This window comes from Vanessa tameamea, chromosome 16 (assembly GCF_037043105.1).
Source record: "Vanessa tameamea isolate UH-Manoa-2023 chromosome 16, ilVanTame1 primary haplotype, whole genome shotgun sequence".
NCBI classification, from domain to species: Eukaryota; Metazoa; Arthropoda; class Insecta; order Lepidoptera; family Nymphalidae; genus Vanessa; species Vanessa tameamea.
In genome coordinates, this window is record NC_087324.1 from 3,693,879 (window position 1) to 3,705,773 (window position 11,895).

The window sequence follows — 11,895 nt, forward strand, 5'->3', positions numbered from 1 at the left end:
AAAAAAACTAAATTAAAAAATGAGTACATATTTATAATAATTATATGAGAATTTTATGCATTACTATATGTGTTGATGAGGTTTTATTTATTTTAAAGTTTTTTATTTTTTTATTTTAGTCGAAAGAAAAAAAAAACATTTGACATTTTAAATGTTGCGATAATGCAAGTATTACTTATGTGTGTTATATTTATGTTTACAATTTGATTTTTAATTTTCTAATTAATCTTAAATCATGCGAAGAGACCAATACTAATCCAATTATCAACATTTACTATTGTTGTAATGCTTTCATTTCTAATTTTAAAAACAATTGTATTGGTTTGAAGGTCGTGAACCAATACAAATTACTGAGGCCGCTGTAGACCTCATCGTCGTTATATTCGACAGTTTTCTGTGCCTTGCCTATTAACTTTCTTAGTCGTTCTTCCATTTACTAAACAATTTTAATCGCTTTCATCGACGTAATAGAATATTTGATTACAATGATTGTCGTGACAGAATATCTAAAAAATATTAAACTGAAGATATAAATATCAAGTATTAACGAATAGCTAGGGCTAATTTTACTTTTGTTTTTCCTTATACAGATTACGTCATCGATTTAAAAAAAATATGTACATAATTTGTATTAACTGTTATATTATATAATTTCTTGTTGTTGCTTATTTTCAAGTGAATTCTTAATACTTCACTTTGAATTGTATCCTGCAGATTTTATAATGCGGTAGGTACCTACACAGTTCATTTGTATATTTGACATAATATTTTTACTTACAACGACTACTTTACTTGGTTGGGCCAAGACCAGCATTATGGTAAGGTTGAATGTACGATAATTCATTAAAGTTTTTGATGCGAGCCTGGTTGAGAAGATACTATCCCTTTCTAATGCTAAATAGCAATACTTAATATTTTGATAATGATGATACTTATTTTGATGATACTTTCATTAATATGTAGCTAATATAGAGTAACTTAGAGTACATTATTTAAAAAAAAATAATAATTATGGATCCAAAAGGAAATTGAATACAAAAATAAATTGACTCAGGTCTGCCGGGCTCCGCTAGTTGATAATTTTTTATATTTGAAGGTTTTTTCGGTAATGTTGATAAATTAAATGTTCTGTGAGTAAGGTTTAGTGGACGAATAATTTTTTTTTTTATTCGAGTGTAGTCAAAAATCATCAATATCGAAATTTCATCAAACATGGTGCAGGCTCAGGAATTTGTTTGTTACGCTGTCACCTCTTGCCTGCTTATAGATCTGGTCACTCACGAAGACGCGCCCCTCCACGTTAGATTATTATCGGCGTGCATTAGTATTAGTGACGGTCGTGCTTACAAGACCTCTTTGTGTGCGTAAGACGACTAAGAGTACAGACAGCAAAATTATACAAATTGTATTATATTTGTTAAGTTTATTTTAGGAAATAAATAAATAAAGGGGACTGTTTCTTCTTAAGTGAATTTTATACCCGATTAACCTGAAATTTTCCATACACCTTGGTAGGGATGGAAAAAGGGACACATATAAAGGATATTTGTCACCTTACTCTCGTTTATATAAGTGAGCGGAAAAGGGTAGATAAAAAATCAACGAGTAAATGTCACTGAAAGAGAACAGAATGTTTAAGTAGTAGTATTTGGAATCATAAATATCATAGATATACTAGTAAACAATCGCTGGTCGATGACGACGGTATTTTTAAACAAACGTGATGTGATAATTAGCTACTCGGTAAATACTAATTATGTCAGCTTAATGAAATCACATAAATATACTAAAATTAGCGGCGGATATTACCTTATACGCTAAAATTAAACTTGTTAATAAGTTGTACGAATTGGAAGAATACAACGAATTTCAACAGGGGAACCAAATAACCATAGTAGTCAAATAATAAACATATTTCACCATATGTTAAATCCTTAATATATTTTTTTACATAATTTCCTATTTATTTACGTTACTTTATTTTTAGTATGGAAAGAACTTTATTATATTTCTTGCTTGCTTACATTTTTTTTTTAATTTAAATCAAATGTCTGTTGTTCTTTCGCAGCAATGAACCTAATTCGAAAAAAAAAATTATAAAGTAAGCTTAAACTCCAAGTAAGGACATAAGTTACTATTTATACATTCGGTGACATTCCTACAGTGGGCTAAGGCTTCTTCTATTAAGAAAGTTCGGAGCCCAATTTGGATTGATGAATATTTAGATAAAAATGCAAATTGCAAAATATTAGTTTTGCAATTATACTTTTTCATGGTTAAATTTAATAAACGTGAATATATTTATAATGCAGGTATAACTAATCGAAGAAAAAACAGTTCAGTACTTTTTTTCTTACGTTTGACAACTGTTTTTTTTATTTCATAGGTATCTGTTAACGGACTTTAAGTGTTGTCAATACAAAAAAAAAATGTAATGAAAAAAAAACAATAATGATTATGGTCGATTTTCGACCCCTGTGAGAGTACTTAATCTACATAATTATATAGTCTATAGTATTGTTCAAATAATATTACAAAGCCTTTATTTCCTTAAAAAAAAAAACTCATTACGTAAACGTGGTCCGAAAATTAACTTCTCTTTATTAAGCTCTTATAGACTGTTACGTAATATTGCAATTTTATTATGATGGCTGTATTAATCGATGAAAGGTTTGAGTACTAAACGCAACCAAAAGTAAAATATTTTTGTTATTATGTAACAGCAATGGCACACAATCTGTTGACTGGATGAGGTAGTGAATGGCAGCGGCCATCGCGTAATCCCCGTTTCCATTGCCACGTTTTGTATCGATGTTAACTTAACGTGACTTGGCGTGATTTTTGGATCAACTGGAGTGAACTGGCAGAAATTGTTAAATAAGGTTATCGTCAAAATGTATGCGTAAGCGTTATGGGGGGAAGGGTTCAGATGATCTTTCCCTCTCTTTCTCTTCTATTATATTATATAAACGGTTTTATATTACATTATTATTTTTTTTTTATTATTGTTTTAACTCACACAGGTTTTTTATAAAGAATATTTATATCTTATCTTGAAATCATATTGACCTTTGATTGATTTTATGAAAATGCGTATTTTCATTCCAACCCTTATTACGTAATACTTATTATTGTTTAATATTAGACTGGGTAATGGAATACATTAAATTAAACTGTTTTGCACAACAAACATCATAACCTATACGTTATATCAATCGCAGAAGATAAAGTACATTTGTTCTCCTAAAATAGTTTAATTGTCAACCAATTATAAGGTTAAGTTTTTCAGCATTTTATGTATATAAGCAAATATATCTTAGTACAATAACATAGCTTAGTATAAACATTGAAAAAGTTTATACGGTACGTCGAATAAGTCGTGCCGTATAAAAATGAACACGCACTGACTTCGTTGCGCGTCGACCGGTGGCGGATACGATGACGACCGGCCGGCACCGATGTCTGCGCCCATCCACTGTTACGATCGACCTAAATACTACACGTGTATAGACGGACGATGTTTTATCTTGATATGAATAATCTGCTTTGTATTTTAAGGATCTTCGTTTTCTAAAACAATCATTAATTATAACCATCTTAATTAAGTGTAACTACTATTGTTACAAGTATCCGTTTAAGTTTGTTTGAATGACACATCAATACATTATTGTTGTTGAACTATGAGAATATAAAAAAATCAACTTCAAAATTATTATGAGTTAGTCTTAATGTTATTCTATGTTATCTTCTGTCTATCGTTGATTTGATTTCGAAAGAAGACGTTATAGTGGTATAGCTTTGTGCAAGTCTGTCTGGGTAGGTACCATGCATTCATCATATACTCTACCACCAAACAACAACCAAGCAATCAACCACCAAACTCAGTATTGCTGAGTTTCGGTTTGAAGGGGAAGTAACCGCTGTAACTACAAAGGACATACAATCTCAGTTCTATTAGAAATAATGGTTAATCTTATTGCGGAAATATCTATGTGCGATGGTGACCACTTACCATCAAGTTGCACATTGACTCGTCCTTTATAAAAACTAAAGACTGATCTCGATATATAGTTAGAACATTTATTGTTAGTGTTAGTAAGTAGTGTAAGTCGTTAGTGATTGTTCCATTATTATTAAAGTTTGAATATATTTGAAATAAAGCATCTTCTAGTACACTGAAGAACAATACATAGGTACTTGTTTTTTCGACTAGCACACCACGCAGGAGATATAAATGTATATTTACAAGTGTGTGCACGAATACAGGTTAACCACCAATCGGGAAGAAACGGGACGAACTCTGAGATGATACTGAAGAAATAACTGATAAGTACTACTCTGAATTTGAACTCCCTTGTCAACTATTTACAGCCTTAAATAAATAATCTAATCTCTTGACTAATGGGGCAGACAGTTAAACATTTCTAAATGCAATTATATAACATAAAATAATCCAATTGGCAAAAGAAACAGTCTAATATAAAAAATGGAACATTTGAACGCTGACTACTCCGACATAAGACATGAACCAAATTAAAATAATATATATTTTATTGCTATTGCAAATTGGTCACGCAAGCCGTCTATCATAGAAGTTACTTTACAAAATATCATATAAAACTTACGTTACGTATGAAGCTATTTGTTTTTAAGCTTTCTTTAATCAACGGGAAATAATTCGTTGGTAACTATTTTTTGAAAGGTCAAAACGTTTTTACATAATAATTGTTTGTTACTTGAAAATGTAGAATGTAGTATTATTAGTCAAGCGTTATATTAAGTATTTTATTATCAAAATAGTATAAAATAATATTGTTATAATTATTTTACTAAAATAATTTGAAGCATTGTTATTTTAAGCGTGAACGTATCATAGTTCGTTAAATTTTCATAGTTATATCACTGAATATATTTTGATGAGGTTTCCTTAAATTATACTAGCTGAACGTGCGGCTTTATCTGCGCGAAATTTATAAAACTTTATAGCACACAAACGTTTGCCTAGAACTTAGCCCTTAGGTCTCAAACTATCCGCTAACCAAATTTCATTCGAAACGATTCAGCGATTTAAGAGTGATGAACTAACAGACAGAGTTACATTCGCATTTATAATATTAGTAGGGTTTTTGAATAATAACTTGATCGAATACAGTTCTTTAAGACATACTAATCTTTACTCCATTTTTGTACACATTCCCGAAATGTCAGAAAGTTATATGCGTCACCAATTATAATAATTATAACATTTATAAGATAAGGGGAAGAATCAATATAATTCATAAAATTAAAAGCCAAAACCGGACGATTTCGCGTCGATAGGTCATGGTCTCATGCCGATTTTTAGTTGTTTCCACTTGATTGATAAAGAAAAAAAAAACAATATATGGATATCAGTGAAAATATGAATTGTAATATATTCAATGATACTCTACGTATACCAAATAACGAAGAAAGGTTTGTATTTCTAATGAAGCGTGTGTGTACTCAGTTGCCTCAAGAATTCACGTTTATAACCGTACGGGAGTACGTGCCTTCAGCTAAACCAAGAGTAGAGATTCAAACAAAGATGGTACCTGATTGTATGTATATTCTGAGCACCTTAACCAAATATACTGACATACCTTAGTTTTTAGTTAGCTTCTAATAAATATTAATGTTTTATTGTTTAATTAACGTTTCGGGGTTGGTCGTCAAGTATTTAAAAGAAGCCTAAGTTCTTCTATGAGTTTCAAACGTCCTTCATACTAAATTTAATCGAATTCGGTTCTGTGGTTTGGCTCTTAAAGCGTTACAACCAGACAGTGTCATTTTTGCGTTTATAAAATTAGCATAGATAATAATTCACTTGGTATTTGTGCAAGATCATCTGGGTATCACTCACTCATCAGATATTCTAACGCCACACAGCAATATTTCGTATTGATTTGTTCCAGTTTGAATTTCCTTGAATCCTTCCCCCTTTATATTTAATGACCAACTCGATTAATGTATCTTTATTTATAATACTTATACTACTTTTATTGGCATTCAAGATGGTAGTTTATCGCGAATTTTTAATTAATCTAATAATTTTAGATGATTCTCAGATTATAAAAAGATGAAGCGGACGAAACGTTATAGTAAAGCAATAAAAGCGAATACAATATCAAAAGACGATCTCCGTGGTCGAGTAGTGGGTATGCCGCTCCGAAGTCCCGGGTTCGATTCCCGGCCGAGTCGATTTAGAAAAAGTTCATTAGTATTCTACGTTGTCTTGGGTCTGGGTGTTTGTGGTACCGTCGTTACTTCTGATTTTCCTTAACACAAGTGCTTTAGCTACTTACATTGGGATCAGAGTAATGTATGTGATGTTGTCCAATATTTATATTTATATTTATATCAAAAGTGTAGTGCGAAACGACGCGCCTCTATGTTAATACGTTAAGAGTACTGTCATTTTAATTATTAAATATTGAGATTATTAAGAAATTTTAATTAATACACACACTACCGACGTTGCATTCGCTGCTGAGGATATATTATTCAAATTCTCGACCAATCACATTGCGTCAATTCAAGGTCAAAGTTATTTTTTCGAGTTTACTCCTCTTGCGGTTGGAATGGGCTATACGTACATTTTTACATGCACATGTTTTGTTCGTTATAAAAATTCCCTTTAAACTTTTTCACCTTTAGTGGTTTTACGAGCTGTAAAGTAATATTTGTTATCTATGTAAAACACCTGCATCCTATCTTTGCCTCTTAAAATAATTAAAAAAAAAAAACGAATTCTTGATACGTATAAGAACACTTTCAAAAATAATAACTATCTAGTTAGTGAAGGTTTATAGAATGAGGTTCCTCTGTCACTTAACTGCCACAAGATATATGACGTAATGGAAAATTAAATAAGCCGAATGGCTTATAAATATTTTGTTCGTTTATACGTATTTTATGTCACCTTTATAGACTTGTTTGTTGCTGCTTACTTTGTAAATATAAATGTACATGCTGCCCGTCTCGACTTCGTACGCGTAAAAGTCATACAAAGTTACCCTACCATTACCCCCAGCTTAAAACTGAAATATCCAAACATCCTTTTATAGTGGATGCTTACCTTATAAAGTAATGCTATGTTTAATATTTCAGCTTTCTAGATTCAATAGTTTCTTAACTATTGATTGGTTTTAAATGTAACTATATTTGATCGATTATAAAATTTTGTGTAGACCATTTGGATACTATATAGTGAATTTATAATCAATGTAAATAATTACGAATAATATTCAATGTTTTCTTATGACCTCGCGATGTTATAACATTTTAATAAATGGCAAATATAAAATAAGCATTTTAAAAAATTAATTATGTTAGCTTATATTGAAATACGCGACCTTTGAGATAGACGTGTTCTTGACGATAGCGGCTTTTTATAACCACTTATGAACATATTCAAAAGATATTTTTTATCTTTCGCTTATTAAAGAATCGTTTTTTTTTAATATGTTTATGTACATATATATATTATTATTTAATTTTAAATATAATGTTACTTATTTGTTAATCTCTGTTATTAAAATGGTGGAAAAGAGCAATGACTGAACTTCTTGCCGGTTCTTCTCGTTAGAATCTATTTTCCGAACCGATGGTACTTTACATTTAGTTCAACACTGAAACGACGTTTAAAAAGTGCTTTTATGAGCCCACTCGAATAAAGAATATTTTTATTTTTATTTTTGATTTTATTCAATGACGTAGATCTCTCTATTGTTCTATTTTCAAAAACTTAATATACTCTTAATGTATTTTTTAAATCGTTTCAATTTGCTATCAAAAGTAATTTCTGTAACGTGTTTGGCTTCAGACAACTCATTAATTGCAGTACAATGCAAAATATAATTACTTAATTACAGTTATAGGCCTAATAAATGAGTCTATTTGTTAACGTTTAAATAATAATTTTAATTCAAGTCTATAGAATTACTAGTTGTAAGTAAAAGTTGAAAGAAAATATGCATTCGCAGTGGCCTGAATACAACGTAGCGAAGGTGTAACGTTTCACTAAGGCACGCGGTGCTCAAGTCGTATCAGGGTACGACGGAAAAATATTATTATTCGTCGTGAGTTTATATTCTTCAATAAAAAACGGACAGCGTCGTTGGTCTAGTGCAGTACTTCCCAAACTTATTTTTCTCGTGGACCACCTATTGGCATGTGTCCGTAACCACAGTTTGAGAGAAACACTAAAATATGAACAATATTTAAATTTGTTTAATATTGCTGCTTTTAGTTCTATCCTTAGTAACCCTACGAGTATTTCAGCAATTAAAATCTATGAATTTGTTAGTGATTCTCTCAAACTGATGACGAAAAAAAAAAGGTAGGTACCTTTGGCATCAAGTATTTTGTGATCAAGTTCATGTCTGAATAAGCATTAAGCATTGTCGCCCGGATAGCGCTTTGCAAGTCTGTACACGAAATTGTACGTAATATCGAATACGCAAGTTTGGACAAGTAACAGTCGCTTGCCTTATTAAAATATTATCTGCTTAGTTAGGTACTTAAAACAATGTAGGTAGGCCCTTATAAAAACTATGTTTACATTTTTGCTCTTTACTATCAAAAGCTGATAAATTTTCGTAGACCCCCATTAACATCTTATGGACCCCCATTTTTTATTCACGCCTACGTAGACCCCCAGCAAGTCTCCCGTGGACCCCTGGGGGTCCACCTGGACCACTTTGGGAATCACTGGTCTAGTGGCTATAAGCTTTAAAGGCCGCAGGTGCCGAGGTTAACAAACCCCTGGTCGACTAATACAAAATTATTTCCTTTCTCAGTAACAATTCGTAGTCGGTGGGTTTACTCTTCGGGCTTTAGAAAACTCGTAAAGCTGTTGGCCATGCGACTGAACTCTTTCCAGTCGTGACTGATCGTGACGTCATCAAATCTATCGGATTACGAGAGTGAGGGAATACAGAGTGCATTAATTTTTTCGTACACACTAGGTCTGTAACTAGTGGTAGGTGAGCGCAGTATTGTCCTTAACATAAAGAGTTACTTGAATACAAGTGTCATTATTGTATTTTATGAACATCAATTACAGTATTTTAGTAATAACATTTTCTCTTGAAATACCATTTAGTTTTCTAGCGGACGACGGATTGAGAACCACTGCAGCAAGGCGTTAAAAGTAATGGTTATTACGTAAAACATCTATTTAAATCTCATTGCAGTAAAGCGGTTATAATTTCGCATGCAATCTTCACATAACATCCGTTCAAGCTTTATTTAGACGCTACAGTGCTATTATTTCACTTCAGTTTGTTCTGATTCTTAACAGTTTCTTTAAGACTACGGTTTGAGAGGCAATAAGCTAATGTGTTTATAATTGGTAAAATTATGCAAATAACCGTAAATAGTTTTCATTAAATATGTTTATGCTAACGGTACTTTTATATGTACATACATACATGTATGTTATGTACTTATTACGTACGTGAACGAACGTGTTTGTCAATTCCCTTCGATGTGATTATAAACGGATTCCACTGTACTTAAGTCTCTTCCATACACCCGATTCTCTTGGTCCTGTCAATTTTTAACCTGTATTGCATGTTCCATCTCATTCTACTAAATTTTTAATTATATATCGGGCTATGCTGTTAACTGGCATACTCTATTCGCGCAAGTCGGATTTAGTTGTTTAGGTTATAATTGAATACTTATATATTTTCTGTCGTTATCTTAGTTTATAGGACGAAGTATTTATATATGTATAGTTTATATGTTTATATAAATACTAAATAGTATAAGTATTTTTGTACGTGATGTAATATAATTGAGGTAAAATTGTATGTTTTTCTGACTATACATTGTAATTTAGTATTTGTATGTTTCTACGTGTTTACTTTTTATTTATCTATTTTTATTGTGTCGTTTTAAGTTATTTTTACGAGTTCAAGCTTATTCAACCAAACTGCATCAGTACGTGTAGTGGATAGTGTATGTGTATACATACATGTGTCAGAACTTCATTTCTAACATGCAGATTGCAATGTTTTTTGGCACAAAATGAATTTTAAACAAATATTAAACACGTAAATATCAATGGCGTAGCTTTCGTATGACAACCCTAGAGGACAACTAGGGACAATATTTTAAACATAAAATAATGTTTTATTTAATAAATTCAGATTATATTTCCACACTAGCAATACCAAATAATGACTATGATATATTAATTACCGCTTAAAAAGGAAATCTACAAAAATTAGCTATTCGTCAATTGTTTCGTACCGAAACAGTATTTACAGTATGTCTGCCTAGTTACACCACTGGGTATCCCGGTATTGATCCCACCAAAAAGCAAAAAGTATAAAAAAAATTATAGCTATTATGATTACACTATAAAATTCGTAAAATTCTTATAACCGTTTTTAATATCTTCAATTCAAAGTATATCGTAAGAAGCACTGTAACAGAGGTTTTTATCGATGATATGGTCTCATGTCCTTTCTTATAGTAAATTACTTAACTAAATAAAAAAAAAAAACAAAAGAAAAACCAAATCACGTAGTTTCATACTCATGATAGCGAGATGTCATAGCATCGCTTGCGCATAGCTCGTATTATTTATATACGTAAATGGATTATAATAAAATGTTCTCTAATAGTCTTTATAAATAGCGATTGGTTTTAATACTTTTAAGAACCGGTCCAAGGATGCAGTTGCAGTAAGACGAAATTATAAATACTATAAAAACGATAAGTTTAAAAAGGTTGGTAATTTTATTTCGTTTTGTTAGTCTTATTATTATTTTGTGATTTTTAAGGAAAATTTATTATTTAATAGTTTTATTACTAACGTCAATATTCAAAGTCAATCAAGTATAAAGAATAATAATTGTTGTAAAATTTGAATTTTTTATTTTTATTTTATTTTTTAAACTGGCTTTATGCGAAGACCGCAATTTTTAAATCCTTATTGCATCGTTGATTTTTATGCGATTTATTTATGCTTTATACTAATTTCGTGCTTGGCGGTTAGAAAATAATCTTGAGGAAACTGCGCGTATGGTACATTCCCCAATCCGTATTCAAGCAGCTTAGCTAGGAAAATAGGCTTATATCCAGTTGCGTCACTTTTACGGACTGTTACGTCATCAAGGCTTGGCATAGTACACTACAGTACAGTTTGTACCATTCATATATGAGCTCATCACGAATAGATAATATATTATTTTCATAGATCATATGAGTTTTGTTTTCGTTCTGCATAATAATAACATATTTTCCAATGACAATTATATTTATCATAATATTAAATTGCTTGTTGATCTAGTGGCTAAATGTAAAAAAGCGGATTCCGAGATCCTGGGTTCGAGCCCCAAGTCAGGTCGATAAAAAATAATTGGGCTTTTCTGTTAACAATTCCCTGTTACAGTCCGGAGCTCGGGCCTCGGAAATCACGTAAAGCTGACTCTTCGTCGACTGAAACTCTTTTCGGTTATGTTGCATTTGCCCTCCTATTGGACGATCAGGAAGATGGAATAGGGCATTGTTTGCACACACTTGTCCACTATAATAATTATTTCCTGGTTAGTTCGCCGGCCGTGTCAGGTCAGCTCAAATCGGTCAGGACGATCAAATTATTAATTCATTTTTATTTTCAATATATTTTTTTTTATAGTCGTATTCAAAAACACAAGGAGGTTATTAATTCTAAAGTATATTTTTTATTTTGATGTTTTCTTGACTCGGGACTACGTAATTTACGAATTTATTTTGAAAATTATTTATTTATTTAGGCTTTACTGCCCGTTTGGATATTTTATGTGAAAGTTCTCTATTATGTCAATAATGAGTTCTAGCTCTAAGCAGACACTGTTTGATATATTATAATCGTCTTAATAT